This window comes from Natator depressus, chromosome 3, assembly GCF_965152275.1.
Source record: "Natator depressus isolate rNatDep1 chromosome 3, rNatDep2.hap1, whole genome shotgun sequence".
Taxonomy (NCBI): domain Eukaryota; kingdom Metazoa; phylum Chordata; order Testudines; family Cheloniidae; genus Natator; species Natator depressus.
This window is the reverse complement of record NC_134236.1, coordinates 60,659,311-60,676,341: the sequence shown is the minus strand read 5'-3', so window position 1 is coordinate 60,676,341 and position 17,031 is coordinate 60,659,311. Positions and strand designations below refer to the sequence as shown.

Below are 17,031 nucleotides of genomic sequence, written 5' to 3'. Positions count from 1 at the left end.
CAAGGTGGGCCATTTCCAGCACAAATCCAGGTTTTCTCACCCCCCCAACCCCATACACACACAAACTCACTCTCTGCTGGCAATAGCTCATCCAAAGTAACCACTCTCCCTATAATGTGCATGATAATCAAGGTGGGCCATTTCCAGCACAAATCCAGGTTTTCTCACCACCACCACCCCCAACACGCACACAAACTCACTCTCCTGCTGGCAATAGCTCATCCAAATTGACCACTCTCCCCACAATGTGCATGACTATCAAGGTGGGCCATTTCCAGCACAAATCCAAGTTTAACCAGAACGTCTGGGGGGGGGGGTAGGAAAAAACAAGGGGAAATAGGCTACCTTGCATAATGACTTAGCCACTCCCAGTCTCTATTTAAGCCTAAATTAATAGTATCCAATTTGCAAATGAATTCCAATTCAGCAGTTTCTCGCTGGAGTCTGGATTTGAAGTTTTTTTGTTGTAAGATAGCGACCTTCATGTCTGTGATTGCGTGACCAGAGAGATTGAAGTGTTCTCCAACTGGTTTATGAATGTTATAATTCTTGACATCTGATTTGTGTCCATTTATTCTTTTACGTAGAGACTGTCCAGTTTGACCAATGTACATGGCAGAGGGGCATTGCTGGCACATGATGGCATATATCACATTGGTAGATGTGCAGGTGAACGAGCCTCTGATAGTGTGGCTGATGTTATTAGGCCCTGTGATGGTGTCCCCTGAATAGATATGTGGGCACAGTTGGCAATGGGCGTTGTTGCAAGGATAGGTTCCTGGGTTAGTGGTTCTGTTGTGTGGTATGTGGTTGTTGGTGAGTATTTGCTTCAGGTTGGGGGGCTGTCTGTAGGCAAGGACTGGCCTGTCTCCCAAGATTTGTGAGAGTGTTGGGTCATCCTTCAGGATAGGTTGTAGATCCTTAATAATGCGTTGGAGGGGTTTTAGTTGGGGGCTGAAGGTGACGGCTAGTGGCGTTCTGTTATTCTCTTTGTTAGGCCTGTCCTGTAGTAGGTGACTTCTGGGAACTCTTCTGGCTCTATCAATCTATTTCTTCACTTCCGCAGGTGGGTATTGTAGTTGTAAGAATGCTTGATAGAGATCTTGTAGGTGTTTGTCTCTGTCTGAGGGGTTGGAGCAAATGCGGTTGTATCGCAGAGCTTGGCTGTAGATGATGGATCGTGTAGTGTGGTCAGGGTGAAAGCTGGAGGCATGTAGGTAGGAATAGCGGTAGGTTTCCAGTATAGGGTGGTGTTTATGTGACCATCGTTTATTAGCACTGTAGTGTCCAGGAAGTGGATCTCTTGTGTGGACTGGACCAGGCTGAGGTTGATGGTGGGATGGAAATTGTTGAAATCATGGTGGAATTCCTCAAGGGCTTCTTTTCCATGGGTCCAGATGATGAAGATGTCATCAATATAGTGCAAGTAGAGTAGGGGCGTTAGGGGACGAGAGCTGAGGAAGCGTTGTTCTAAATCAGCCATAAAAATGTTGGCATACTGTGGGGCCATGCGGGTACCCATAGCAGTGCCGCTGATCTGAAGGTATACATTGTCCCCAAATGTAAAATAGTTATGGGTAAGGACAAAGTCACAAAGTTCAGCCACCAGGTTAGCCGTGACATTATCGGGGATAGTGTTCTTGACGGCTTGTAGTCCATCTTTGTGTGGAATGTTGGTGTAGAGGGCTTCTACATCCATAGTGGCCAGGATGGTGTTATCAGGAAGATCACCGATGGACTGTAGTTTCCTCAGGAAGTCAGTGGTGTCTCGAAGGTAGCTGGGAGTGCTGGTAGCGTAGGGCCTGAGGAGGGAGTCTACATAGCCAGACAATCCTGCTGTCAGGGTGCCAATGCCTGAGATGATGGGGCGCCCAGGATTTCCAGGTTTATGGATCTTGGGTAGTAGATAGAATATCCCAGGTCAGGGTTCCAGGGGTGTGTCTGTGCGGATTTGATCTTGTGCTTTTTCAGGAAGTTTCTTGAGCAAATGCTGTAGTTGGTGTAAGTCCAATCAGAATCTGAATAATAACTTTTTAAAAGTATACAGATAAGCTGTTTCCTACTTGCAGTTTGTACTTTTAGTCTCTGAATAAAAGTTACCACTCTAGCAAACTAACTTGCAGACCATACTTGTTCCACTTGTGACCGTATTAATTTTAGAGCATTTCTGTAGCCAAATACTGTATATTTATTTTTATAACAACAGTCAGTCAGTGTTGCACATTGCAGATGAACTGGTAATTTTTAGGTTCTTACCTTTTCAGGAAAGGGACTTTGCACCTTCATACTTATGGCACTATATACCTATCAAAACAATAGTAATATACAAGGCAATTGAATTTGTAGTAGTCAACAGTGGGGCAAACAGATACAAAATTTGAGCGGGATGTGGGTGAAGATGCATGAACCTTGCAGCTATTCAAAGGAAAGACAAACATGATAGTACGAAGTTGTGGGGGAGAAGTTCTCTCAACACTTCCAGTGTCTGTACCAATGGAAGTCAAGAGGAGTTGCATATGTGAAGGCAAAATTTGTCTCTTTCTCTATCTCTCTATTTCTAAATACTAGAAATAACATAAAATACAGACGAAAGTACAGAGAAGCCATTTTCTTCTGCAGTCACCAATAAACATGCTAACACAGACACAGAAGATAGCTATCACTTGGGAAGTTTACTAATTTTAGCAAAGAAGCAGTAGAAAAACTGGCTGTAGATACAAATACACATTTTATCCATGTAACCTACTCTTCCTAGCTTCATTACACTGAAAAAATAAGGGGACAGAAAGTACTAGAGACTTTGTGGTGCAGGTTTTGATGTAATGAACAGGTGTTTGCTCTTTTGCATTCCAGGCAAAATCCACAGATACTGAAATGGAAATTAATGAAAATACCTTTCCTGCCTTTCCTACTGACAGTTGTGGCATGGTATATTAGGTTGTGGTGACAGTCAGGATTACTCAGTTTTGAAGTTATTAAAACCTATTAGTCTCACCTGGGGTCAGAAGCAGCCGCTGATTTATGTTGCACAGTTCTTGAAAATTCATTTTTGCTAAATTATGTAGAAAGCCATTCTTTGGGAAGTTTGCTAAAAAGAAAAAAAAAGCCTTAGTAAATAAAGCCATGTATTTCTGTTATGGCACCCTAAGAAACATCTTTGAAAGAATTAATAATATAAACTCATTGTATAGGCAAATGACAATATAAATGGCTAAGATTAAAGTGTAAAGGTAAAACAACAATTTCAAAAAGTAGAAAAATAATTTCTAAAATGAAGGGCTTGATATTAGACTATTGAAGTCAATGGGAATGTTACTAATGACTTCAGTGAAGGTGGGATCAACCCAAGAAATTGCACTCCAATTAGCAATTGTTCTACTATTAGGAAAATTCTACTATTTATTTTTTTTTGGCCTCACTTCTCTGCACACAGGTGATTTTCACTTTTCTCCTAAATCTTAGATTATTCTCATGCCATTATACACAGCTACATGAGCTACTCTGGTTTCCTAAGTCACAAGTCTCAACTTTTGCTTTGGAGAGCTTTTCTGTTCATGGCCCTCATCTCTGTTACACTGTTCACCAGAAAGTCAGATCCATTCCTCTCCCAGAACTTTTGTCACTCTGACTTTTGGGATTAATTGGCACAAAACAGCAATTTCTGCTGTGTTTTGCCCACATTTTTGTGTGTTTCGCCCTCTCATTTTATTTGCCTTTCTAAACTGATGTATCAAATGAAAGACAATGACGAGACTGACAATTATTATTAGGCTTAGAACTCAGGAGTTCCTGTCCACCAGCCCCATAACAGGTTCACTAGATTTACAGACTCAGAGAGTTTAAGGCCAGAAGGGACCACCGTGATCATCTGGCCTGACTGCCTGCACATCACAGGCCACAGACCCTCATCCACTCACTCCTGTAATAGGCCCATAACCTCTGGCTGAGTTACTGGAAGTTCTCAATACTTCAAGCTTAAAGACTTCAAGTTACAGAAAATCCACAATTTACTCTAATTCAAACCAGTAAGTGACCCTTGCCCAAAGCTGCAGAGGAAGGCAAACCCCCACCCCCATCCCAGAGCTCTCTGCCAATCTGATCTGGGGAAAAATTCCTTACCGACCTCAAATATGACGATCAATTAGACCCTGAGCATGTGGGCAAGACCCACCAGCCAGACACCTAGGAAAGAATTTTCTGAAGTAAATCAGAGCCCTCCCATCTAGTGTTCCATTTCTAGCCATTGGAGATATTTGCTAATAGCAGTTGTAGATAGGCCATATACCACTGTAGGCAATCTCATCATACCATCCCTTCCATAAACTTATCAAGCTCAGTCTTAAAACAAGTTAGGTTTTTTTACCCCCACTACTCCCCTTGGAAGGCTGTTCCAGAACTTCACTCCTCTGATGGTTGGAAACTTTTGTCTAATTTCAAGCCTAAACTTATGGATGGCCAGTTGACATCCATTTGTTCTTGTGCCTATATAGGCCCTTACCTTAAATAACTCCTCTTCCCACACCCCCAGTGTTTGTCCCTCTAATGTATTTATAGAAAGCAATCATATCTCCCCTCATTCTTCATTGGTTAAGCTAAACAAGCCAAGTTCGTTAAGTCTCTCCTCATACGGTAGGTTCTTCGTTCCTCTGATCATCCTAGTAGCCCTTCTCTACATCTGTCCCAGTTTGAATCCATCTTTCTTACACACGAGAGACCAGAACTGCATACAGTATTCCAGGTGAGGTCTCACCATTGGCACTGACTCCATGGATTCTCTGGGGCTGGAGCACGCACTGGAAAAAAAATAGTGGGTGCTTAGCACCCACCGACAGCCCCACGGATCAAACCCTCCCCCTCCTGCCCACCGGTTCAGCGGTGTGCAGGAGGCACTTGGGACGAGAGGGAGGAAAGGGGGCAGAATGGGGCGGAAAGGGGCGGGGCAGAGCAGGTGTGGGAAGAGGCAGGGCAAGGGGCAGTTTAGGGGGGAAGGGGTGGAGTGGGGGCAGAACACCCCTCGCAAACTCAGAAAGTCGGCACCTCTGGGTCTCACCATGCCTTGTATAGTGTTAATAATACTTCACTATCTCTACTGGAAATGCCTCGCCTGATGCATCTTAGGGTTGCATTAGCCTTTTTCACAGCCACATCACATTGGCAGCTCATAGTCATCCTGTGATTCATACATGCTGCTTCTAGGCGGCATTATGAGAAAGAACAGCAGCTGGAAACAAGGTCAGCAGAATTAAAACCAGCATAACGGGGGAAAGGAAGGGGTCTGAGAGGAAAGGATGGTAGGAATAAAAAGAGGATCAGTTTAGGACAGATGATACCAGAAACAAAGAGGAGGTGAACATGGGAAATGATTGCAAGTGGAAGATTTGTGAAGGAAGAAAGGGCAACAAGAGGAGCTAGATATAAAGTAGTCAGAGAGAAGAATGTGTTAAGGTTTGTGCAAGTGGAAGAATGGAAGGAAGGATAGATGGTGAAGAGATGTTAGGTCAAGGAAGATGAGGATGGAGTAAGAGGCCCTGAGATTTGTCTGTGAAGACTTATTAGAGACCTTAGTGATAACAGTTTCAGTTGAGTAGAAAGAGTAGAAGGGATCCATGACTGGCTTGGACAAAAGAAACTCAAGGCAACAGTTGTAAATGGTTCATTCAGTGTTGATGAGTTTAGAGGTGAAGGGAAGAAGGGAAACAGGGCTGATGTTGGAGAGTTGGGGTGGTTTCATGGAGCTTTATAAAAATAGGTAAGAACTTAAAGAACTTAGTCTACATAGGACACTACAGTTCTGGAGTGAGGGGCTGTGAGAATTATTGATGATGCTGATTTACTATTTGTATTATGGTTGTGCCTAGGAGCCCCAGTGATGGACTAGGTCCCCCTTGTGCTAGACGCTGTACAAACACAAGTCAAAAAGACCCAAATACTGAGACTCTGAATCAATTGCTTTTAAACAGTGTTCAGAATATCAAGGATTGATTGGTATGATCAGAATAAGAGAAGAGGAATTGCTTGAAAAGAGGGTGGGAGTGGAATTGGGGATTTTTAAGGAAGACCTTGAAGAAAGACCTAGAAGAGGAAGGAAGACTGTTCTAGCCTCAAAAAGCTTGTAATTGGTCCAGCATGTTACCACTAGTCTACTCAGTAACAAGAGAACATGCCACTCTGGTATTCTGTTTACTGCACTGGCTCCCTTTATGACACCAAGTCAAGGTCAAGATATCAGTTCTCATCTCTAAAGCCCTGCATGACACAGGTTCAAGCTACCTAAGGAACCACGTTTCTCTCATCTCCCATCTCCCATGACAGATACATTCCAGTAGAACTATGAAACTGATGCCCCCCAGGATCAAACTTCTGAGAATGGAAGACAGAGTGTGGATTCTTCTTCTGGCCCAAGACTATGGATTCTTCTTCTGCTGCATTGCAAATGACCTCTAACCTCGTGGCCTTCAGAGCAGAATATAAACCTTAGCATTTTTCACAGCCTCAACTTAGTGTTTTTACATAAACAATTAAAAAATAAAGGCAGAAAGATATAGGAGAGGGGAGGAGAGAAAACTGGAGAAAAGGAGGAAGAACGGATAGAACTAAACGAGGTGGAGAAGAAGATGGGGTTGAGGAAAAGGAGGGAGGAAACCTGACTAGAGCAAGAGAGGATCAGTAGTGTACTCTGAAGCAACATGGAAGTTGCTTAGGCCAGGTCTACAGTACCACTGGCTTCGGTATAGCTTTTGTCGCTTATATACGTGTGAATAAGCCCTTCCCCCCCCCGAGTGACATAGTTACACCAATCTAAGTGCCAGTGTGAACAGTGCTAACACCTCTCATGGAGGTGCATTTATTATGCCAACGGGAGAGCTCTCTCCCGTCGGCATACACCATCTTCACCAGGAGCGCTAAATTCTAGTGTAGACTAGCCCATAGATACTACAATGATGAGGTGGGCATGAGAGTCTAGACAGGTAGATAGGGGGTAGCATGGAACCATGCTACAGCCCTGACATTAGCAGCTACACACCACACTGAAATCATTGAGAGTTGAGGCCACTTAATCCAGGGATATACTTGGCCCTTGTTGTTAAAGAACCGTGATATTGCTCTATAACATGATTGAATCCTGTCCATACTGGCAAGAACAAACCATGCCATAAAGCAATTAGAACCCTGACATAGTACAACTTGCTGTCTAGGTAGGTCCTGAATGATGTTCAGCTTTAATCATCGTTGCTCAGAGAAGTCTCACTGACATTGGCTTTCTTCATAGGCAGATAAAAGGATTAGTCGCATAAACCAACTATTATGATTCTCTGCATTTATCTATGATTTATCTATGATTTAAGTTAAATCATGTTTGTTTTGTTTCTTTTAGTAAATATCTCCCACTCAGGTGTGTAATATCATTGCTTCCAAAATCAGCTTTTTGAAATATTATCAGGACATATAGCAGTTCCATGAAAGCAAGAATGATTTCTCTTAAGCCAAAAAGAAAGAAACATTTATGGTTAGCTCTTGGATCATACTTCCATAAGGCAACAACATCAAAATGTAGTGAAATTTACATACTGAAAAGAAAAGAGAAGAAAAATCTTAAATCCAGGCAGCATGACTTATTTAGAAATTATCTGGGGAATAATAAAACAACGTTTTTGGTTTTTTTAAATAGCTACATGGAACAACCTGTTTTAAATAAGAAGAAAGGTGAACAAAGCCAGTTGTTCAGCTTAGATCACCAAATGAAGTTTTTTAGGGCGTATGACGTATACCACATAAAAATGTATTGCCTAGAATATATAACAGAACAGATTCCAACTTATGGTTTTTACTTAGGCTTTTCCTACAAGGTTCAGTTTCAAGGATTTGGTATATATATATCTATATATATCTTTAGTGTATACTTTTCCCAAAAGGCACAGGGAACCACCTAATTCAATATATTTTCAACAGTATATTAAAAAGTCTTTTTTTCTGAGTTCTTCTTTTATGCTCTACCAGGAATTTGTTCCATTGAATTCATTAACATCTATTAAGCTATGGGAAGATATGTGGACAGGTGGAAGTTTGAAGACAGATTTGCACCTAACAAATGAGTGCTAATTATCCAGAAACATAGCAAAGACAAGTGACCTAAAAGATCATGGAGAACACTAATAATGAAAAGTTTTCATTGCTTTGGTTTTTTTATGGACAGTAATTTGCAGTCTGTCAAGCTACCTGGTGTGCATTTTCATATCTGTAAGTAAATACAAATTCAGAGAAATCTTTGTTTTGTTTTGTTTTGCTTTGCACTAGTAGCAGCATCTGGGTTATTTGTAATATAGCTAGCGAATCTGGGGAGGTTGCAGATACTGCCTTTGCTATTAATGTTACATATGTACTTGGACTGAAGATAAAGAGCAAGGGAGAGGGTGGGGCTGTCCCTGGAAAGAATACAAAGCAGTGTTTACAGCAAATTTTATAATCAAATACTCATTTGCTACGGGCAATGGCTACAGACACTTAAGAACACCGACAAAAGAGAGCAACAAATCAGAGCAATGTGTAGTCTATTAGCACATCATTAAACAGTTAAATCAATTCCATCTTTTGCTTCTCAGTTTCTCCTCTTCATTGTAGCAAAAGATTGTACCCAGCAATGTAGCACAAATTTTGAATTAGGCTGGAATTTGTGATTCCCCTCCCCCAGCCTCCTTTTCTTTTCCTGGTTTTTGTCTTATGTGGTTTCTCAAATGTTGTGAGTGCAATTTGTTCAGGAATTTAGTGTTTTAAACTGCTTCATGTTGGTGGAAGCTTAAATGTAGAGATTAAGAAGCAAAAGTTGTGCTTACCTGTAAATCTTGTAGGGAGCAAGCTAGACCTATTCAGTCCTCTTGTGTAAACGGAGAGATTAAAAAGTAATTTTAAAAAGGCATTTAATGCTTAGTCTCTGAATTTAATTCCCACTCTTCAAAAGAATCTCTCAGGGTTAAAGGTGAAACTCTATTCAGCCTTAGTTCATGCTGTTATACCTCATGTGCTCCATTATACTTTGGCACAGTGCAATAGCTCAAATAAATGAAGGAAAGTGTTTTAATTCTTAAGCCCACTACACAAGACATATTTAAGGGAGGCTCTTAGTCTTGGATACCGTGATGGGCTTTTCTATATCAAAGAACCACAACAAGCAGCCAGCCAAACATACCATGATAAATGTATGGGGAAAACATTTGTTTGAGAGTCAAGGGATTCTATATATGATATGCATTTGTTGACCTTCATGTCATACAACAAGACCTCTCTCTAGTTTTACAGGATTTCCTTGAAAGTTAGAGGACATTGGAGGAGGAGATTTTGTTTAAGGCAAGGTGGTTTGTGAGGGGTTTTGTGGATATTGATAAAGGTCCCTGATCCTACAATCAGAACCCTTACTCATGCAGAAATTCCTAATGGAATGCTACACAGGCATCCGCCCAGTTTGCAGGATTGGGGCCTAAGAATGTGTAAACACACAGAGTTCTAGTTTAAACTGAAATAAAATCTACAGCTGAAACCTGATAAGCTCTTTCTGATTCAATATGTTTTGAGAAAAAAATTAGTTATTTTTGAAAATGGATTTTAATGCTTTTTAGCTGTTCACTTTTACTTATCAAATTAAATCTGTGCTCCACATGGGAGTAAAAGGTGGTGTGGTTCAAGGGCCATGATTTATGCAGTTACAGACCTGACTGTAACAGACCCACAAAGCAAGTAAAGATAAAAACATTAAACACATAAAAACTGATATGAATTTAGGCCTGGATCCTTGATCCAGTAGAAGGGGGACCAATCAGCTTGGGGACAGGCTGGCTAGAGTAGTCAGGAGGGGGTTAAACTAATAGCAAAAGGGGAGGGTAAAAAAATGGAAGATAGCACGCAGCACAAAAGAGATGCTAAGAACAAAATTAATCAAGGAACCAAAGGACATGATGAGAAGAAATTATTTAATTGCCTATGCACCAATGCTTGGAGCCTGGGTAACAAGCAAGAAAAACTGAAATTGCTCATTTATGAGCATAAACTTGGTCTAGTTGATAAGACTGAAACCTGGTGGGATGGCTCACACAGTTGGAATGTTAAAATCAATGGTTATAACCTAGTTAGAAAGGATCAAGTGGGCAAAAGGGTAGGGAGAGATGCACTCTGTCAAAAGTGGTTTTACTGTTTCTGAGTAACTGATAAACTTGGAAGAAAATGACCCTGAATGTTTATGGATCAGTGTCCTAACAGATAAAGCACAAGATGGGGTATTAGTTGGTGTCTGTATTTAAAAGAATAAACAGGATGACCTAAGTTATTATAGGCCTGTTAACCTGACATCAGTCCTAGGTAAGATAATGAAGCAGCTGATAGGGGACTTGATTAATAATGAATTAAAAGAGGGTAATGTAATTAATGCCAATCAACATGGGTTTATGGAAAATAGATCCTGTCAAACTAATTTGATATATTTTTTATGAGATTACAGGTTTGGTTGATAAAGGTAATAGTATTGACATAATATACTTATACTTCTGTTAGGCTTTTGACTTGTTACTGCATGACATTTTGATTCAAGAAACTAGAATGATATAATATTGACCTGGCATACATTAAATGTACTAAAAATGGCTAACTAATAGGTCTCAAAATGTAACTGTGAACAGGGAATCATCATCAAGTGGGTTTGCTTCCACAGGGGTCCTGCAGGCATCACTTCTTGGCCCTCCTCTATTTAACATTTTTATCAATGGCTAAATGTAAATGTATATATCTGGGAACAAAGAATGTAGGTCATACTTACAGGATATGGGACTCCATCTTTTGAAGCAGTGACTTTGATGAAAAAGATTTGGGGTCATGGTGGATAATCAGCTGAACATGAGCTCCTGCTGTGATGCTGTGGCCAAAGAGCTAATGTGATCATGAGGTGCATAAACAGGAGAATCTTGAGGAGAAAAGAGGGTATTTTACCTCTGTATTGGCACTGGTGTGACTGCTGTTGGAAGGCTGTATCTAGTTCTGGCGCCCATAGTTCAAGAAGGATGTTGATAAATTAGACAGGGTTCAGAGAAGAATGAGAATGATTGAAGGGTTAGAAAACATGTCTTGTAAGTGAGCTCCTGGAGTTTTTCAATCTATTTAGCTTAACAAAAAGAAGATTAAGGTGTGACTTTACTACAGTTTATAAATAGCTAAATGGGGAACAAATATGTATTGTGCTCTTCAGTCTAGCAGAGAAAGGTATAGCACGATTCAATGGCTGGAATTTGAAACTAGATAAATTCAGACTGGAAATAAGGTGTAAATTTTTAATGGTGAGAGTAATTAACTATTAGAACAATTTACCAAGGGTTGTGGTGAATTCCCCATCAATGACAAATTTAAAATCAAGATTGGATGTTTTTCTAAAAGGATATTATTTTGGGGAAGTTCTATGGTCTGTGTTATAGAGGTCAGACTAGATGATCACAATGGTCCCTTCTCACCTTGGAATCTCTGACTCTGCGTACATAGTTACATCCTTGTTTTTCTATTTGATTCCATCATCCTTATTTGTCATTTTCTTCTCTCCCTCCTTCCAGCTTCATCCTCCCTCCCTCTCTCTCTCTCTCTCTCTCTTTTTTTATTTGCCTCCTTTTTCCAGTATTTTGGATTCATTATTCTCCAGCCTCACTATTATCTTCCTTTCCACTGTGTGTGCGTGTGCCTCTCCAGTTTCCTTCCTCTCTCCCTTCCTGACCTCTTACGTCTGCAGGCCACTTCAGCTTCTCTCGCTTACGACTCATCCCTTGCTATGTGCTGCTTTTTCTCACACTCTAGGGCCCCAGCCCCACTCACACTCTAACCCAAATCCTGCTATACACAGGCCCCCAACCCCACTGTCTCCAGTCCCCAGTGTCTCCTCCCTCCAGATTTCTAGGGGATATGCCTAGAGTTATGCTGGCTGAAACCCAGCATGAGAACAGAGACACACTTTGAAACAGACATACACTGACTCATAGACTTTAAGGACAGAAGGGACCATCATGATCATCTAGTCTGACCTCCTGCACATTGCAGGTCACAGAATCTCACCCGCCCATTCCTGTAATAGACCCCTAACCTCTGGCTGAGTTACTGAAGTCCACAAATCATGATTTAAAGACCTCAAGTTACAGAGAATTCACCTTTTACACTAGTTTAAATCTGCAAGTGACCCATGCCTCATGCTGCAGAGGAAGACAAAAAAAACCCATGGCCTCTGACCCGGGAGAAGATTGCTTCCTGATCCTAAATATGGCAATCAGTTGGAGCTGTGTATGAAGCTAGTAAAAAGTGCAGTCAGGGCATATTGGCTGAATTCCAGCCCTAAAATGAATATGCAAATACAGTTGACGTATCAGTATCTTAAACTTTACAAGGAGAAATTTCTTCCCATTAATGTGCCTCATGACTCTAGGTCAATACACAAAAAAGAGTTTCGCAGGGCCAAGTACAAAGAGGTACTGGTCCATAACTTGGGCTCCTAGGTACTACAGCGATACAAATAATACATAGGAGGGGTGGAAGCACCACCTGCTATAAAGGTTGCCTGACACTTCCCATTATAAGGCCTTGTTTTCAGTTGTTTATAGGGAGGCAGTATGGACTAGTGAGTAGCACATTGGACTGGGAGTCAGGAGACAAGGATTTTATTTCCATTTTGGCCACTGGCCTGCTGGGTGACCTTAGGCAAATCACTTCACTGCTCTGTGCCTTAGTTTCTTCATCTGTAAAATGGGGATAATGTTGCTTACAACCTTTGTATAGTGCTTTGAGGTCTACTGATGAAAAGTGCTATGGAAGACCTAGGTGTTGTTATTATAACTTTGCCAAACATTAACTGCTGGGGCTGAAATGTTCCATGTCACATATCTATCTTAGGCTGATCTCTCTCTCTTTTATTTTAGCTCAAACTGTTCAGCTGTCTCCAAGAATGAGGCTAGGGAAAACACAGCGTTTTGCCCATGTTACAAAATTTTGGTGACCTCTTCTTTGCAAGGCTCTAGCGGTCTGCAGTCTTGCAGCAGGGACTTGAAATTTGGCAGTGAAGTGCCCTTTATATCAGGGATGTGCCTTTTGCCATCCCTGCGAATATCTGCCTAAATGGTTATTCTAAGCCTTTGAAAAATCACAGTTTGCACATGTTAAAAACCTTAGATTTGAGCAGCTAAATGTCCCCAAAGATTCCATGAACACTTGACAAGCTACAGCCCAGGGCTGGCAGGACTTTCCCTGTAAGCAGAGAGAGAGCCTGTCTCTCCTGTGCTTTCAAAGACAGACAGAAAGACAGACACGATCCCCAGCTCAGGCAGTGTGGCGGAGGAAGCTGCCTGACTGAATGAGCCAGAACAAGAGAGCTGGATCTGCACTGGTAGTCTCTGTGTGTGATTAGCTTCATCCTTGGGGACAGGGTGGGGAGGCTGAGATTGTGACTTTGAAGAGGGAAACTGATACTGAGAGTTGCAGAGAGGGTGGGACTGGGAGCCAGGGAAGGAAATAGGGCTAGTGGGGATGGGACTGGGAGCTAGTAAAAGACTGAGGAAAAGGCAGAACTGTGGTGGAAACTGGGACTGGCTGGGCCAGGATACTGGGACTGAGCTAGGGGTGGGGAGTCAAATCTGATGAGGGTTGGGAAGGAGAGAAGTGGGGCTGGGTGGGCAAGGGATAGGGAATTGGAAGAGGTGGACACTGAGACAAGGAGATTGTGACTATGAGGCAGTGGGGATGAAGGAATATGGGTTGGGGGAGGGGACAATGGGGGGCGAGGGTGAAGGAGAGAAAGAGATGAAATGAAGAAGTGGGGAACTGAGAATGGCTGGGTAATGGCAGGGGGCGTTGAGGTGTGAACACTGGGACTGGAATGGGGAGTCCAGGGGGGCAAGTCACAACTGGCAAGACTAGGAGCTGACCCAGAATACTGAGACTGGGATGAAAAGCCTGAGGAGTGGAGACCGGGACTGGCCAGGTGAGGAAAATGGAACTTAGATGACGAGTCAGGAGTGGGGACGAAGCAGGACTGGGACAAGGACAGATTAGAAAGAATGGAGAAGAAGGGGTCACCCTTGGGGGAAATGAGAAATAGACTCTGTGCCCACTAGCACACACTTCTCTTCAGAGCATGGAACGTAGCCCAAGATTCCTGAGTCTCATCATTCCTCTGCTGTCTTCTCCCTCTTGCATATGGGGAGACTGGGCGGGAGCTCCAGAAGCTCCCTAGAAGTGGGAGGGGCCACCCGCACCCAGACCATGGCCCCGCCTCTCACTCTGCCCAAGAGCCCGCCCTGCTCTGCCTCTTTTTGCCCCCACTCCACCTCTTTCCCCGATGCCCTCTTCACCTGCCCATTGCTGGTTCCTCACTGCCCCCTCCCCTGACTCCCCCTACCCACCAACTGCTCGTTCCTCTTTGCTGTCTCCCCTGAGTCCCCTGCCATTTACTCCTTTCTACCCTCTCCTGCCATAAGCAGAAGCGATGAGGGGAGAGCAGGTGGAGAGGAGTGAGTGGCAGGTAGTGGGATGGCCTAGGGGGAAGAGGTGGAGTATGGGCGGGAAGAAGTACAGGGCAGGTGGGGCCACAGGGGAAGAGGCCGAGCGGCAACGGGACCTCGAGTTGGAGCGCAGGCGGGTCCATCGTCTGGGTGCCGGTAGCCCCCACGCTTCTTGGGAGCAGCCGGTGGTGGCACTCCAAAGGTGGCAGGCCATCCAGCATTTCTTGCACCGTTGGGGAGGCTTAGCCTCCCCAAGCCTCTTATACCTGCTGCTCATGGCTGTCTGCAAAGATCTGTGAAATACACTGCCAAAGTGTTCCATCTGCCTCTCGTGTTGGTCCATAAAGAGGATAGCAACATGCTGCTGCTATCAGCTACTCCATTAGTTCAAGAGGCAGAAGTCTATCTGGTGACTCTAAAGGTTCCAACCCTGCTGATGATCCCTGTGGATGTCAGTATGATGCCACATAATGTAATTTCTGTTGTCAGTTTGCTTTTTAACAAACCTAGGAACTTACAAACTACATTAAGTGAACATTTATTAAGGTTGCAAAGTCAAAAACTCAAACATTTGGAACGGCCAGAATTAAGGGTAATCTTCATTTGGCTTCCTAGTACCTATGCATTATGATGCAGTCTTTAATTACATGATCACATTATTTTTTTCACAGGCCCCCAAACTCATTCAATGCATAGGATGGATGGTACTCATTATTGATCAGCTATTCAATATTATGTTTTCTCCTCATTGTTCTAAGTGTGGTTCCAGGCCTTATTTACTGTCCACTATTCAAACCCTGCTCTGAAGGCTTTTCTGTAGTATCTGATTACATTACAAATATTAATGAATTTATTTTTACAACAGCCCTATGAGAAAATTTTGTATTATTATCCCCTTTTTACAGATAGGGAACTTTGGCACAGAGAGATTAAGGTCAAAAGTATCCACTAATTTTGGGTGCCCAATTTGAGATGGCTAGTACCTGATTTTTCAGAGTACTGCACATTCTATAGCATTTACATGTTTAAATTGCCACTCCCATTGACTTCAGTTGCAGATGTGAGTGCTCAGCACTTCTCAAGTTGGGAACACAGAAAATGAGGCACACACAATTAGTGACCACCTGTGAAAAGTTTGGTTTGAAGTGATTTTCCCAGCATCACATAAGAACTCTGTGGCAGAGGCACAGATAGAATCTAATTGTCTATGGAAGCATTTACTTGCCTTAAACCGTAAGACTGAATTTTATTTTCCTGCAGTCCCCTGCCTCATTCACTATATACCTTCCAACTTCTGAAACATCTGAAGCCGGAGTCCTACAACAATCTCTTTCACTGCACAGCCAATCTTCATGTCCAGAGCAGTGCCTTTCTGTGCACTGAACAAGGCAGGGGTCCTGTAGGAAAAAAGTATGTGATCATGTAATTAAAGGCTGTATCATAATACATACTCACAAAGCAGCTGAATTATGGTTGCACAGGCAACCTTAATGCTGGAATTTTCTAATTTTTGAGTGCTTGACTTTGCAACCTTAACAATATTTACATATAATAATAGAGTGCTTGTAGTGTTTCCATCTCACAATATATTTGATTTTATTTCTTTATTTCTGGAATCCTGTGATTAATGAAAGCTTGAAAGTCTCTTATTCAAAAAAATAAAAAGTTTCTAGTCCTCAGACTTGTGGAGAAATAAAGCTTGAAAAGGTGACCCAAACACAGCATAGAGGATCAAAGGGCATTTAAAAAGGACGCAAAAATCTCAATTGTTGGAGGGGGAGGGGAGCTTGATTCATGATTTTTAAACACTGGGAGTTGGCAATACTAACTATGCTCTTCTGTCCTGTTACTGGTTTCAGAGTGGTAGCCGTGTTAGTCTGTATCAGCAAAAAGAACAGGAGTACTTGTGGCACCCTAGAGACCCTAGAGATTTATTTGAGCATAAGCTTTCGTGGGCTAAAACCGACTTCATCGGGTGCATGCAGTGGAAAATACAGTAGGAAGATAGATAGATATACACAGAGAACATGAAACAATGGATGAGCTATTATCAGTTTTTTTTTTCTCCCGCTGGTAACAGCTCACCTTAATTGATCACTCTCATTATAGTGTGTATGGCAACACCAATTTTTTCATGTTCTCTGTGTGTGTATATATATAGCTTCCTACTGTATTTTCCCCTGCATGCATCCAGTGAAGTGGGTTTTAGCCCACGAAAGCTTATGCTTAAATAAATTGTTAGTCTCTAAGGTGCCACAAGTCCTCCTTTTCTTTTTGTCCTGTTACTGTTTCTTGTGATAGTCCTGCTGCCATGCATGTGCTTTTAAAAACAAACAAGCAAGTTTATTATTTTGGGGAGGGGGCAGCAATAGATTTCCTTTATTTGCATAAGTATATAAATCCCTTTATGAATGGACCATAGATGTCAATAAATCATCAAGAAGAGTATGACTGTTAACTTTAACCATCCGCCCCCCGCAAAAAAAAACAAAAAAAACCACCTCAAGCTTTTCTTCAGCTAAAA

The 17,031-nt window shown here is 42.2% G+C and overlaps 1 protein-coding gene across 3 annotated transcripts in view; it reads left to right on the top strand.

The window, feature by feature from the left end:
- FILIP1 (filamin A interacting protein 1) overlaps positions 1-17,031 on the top strand; it is a 167,176-nt gene that overhangs the window by 119,399 nt on the left and 30,746 nt on the right. The window lies entirely within an intron of this gene.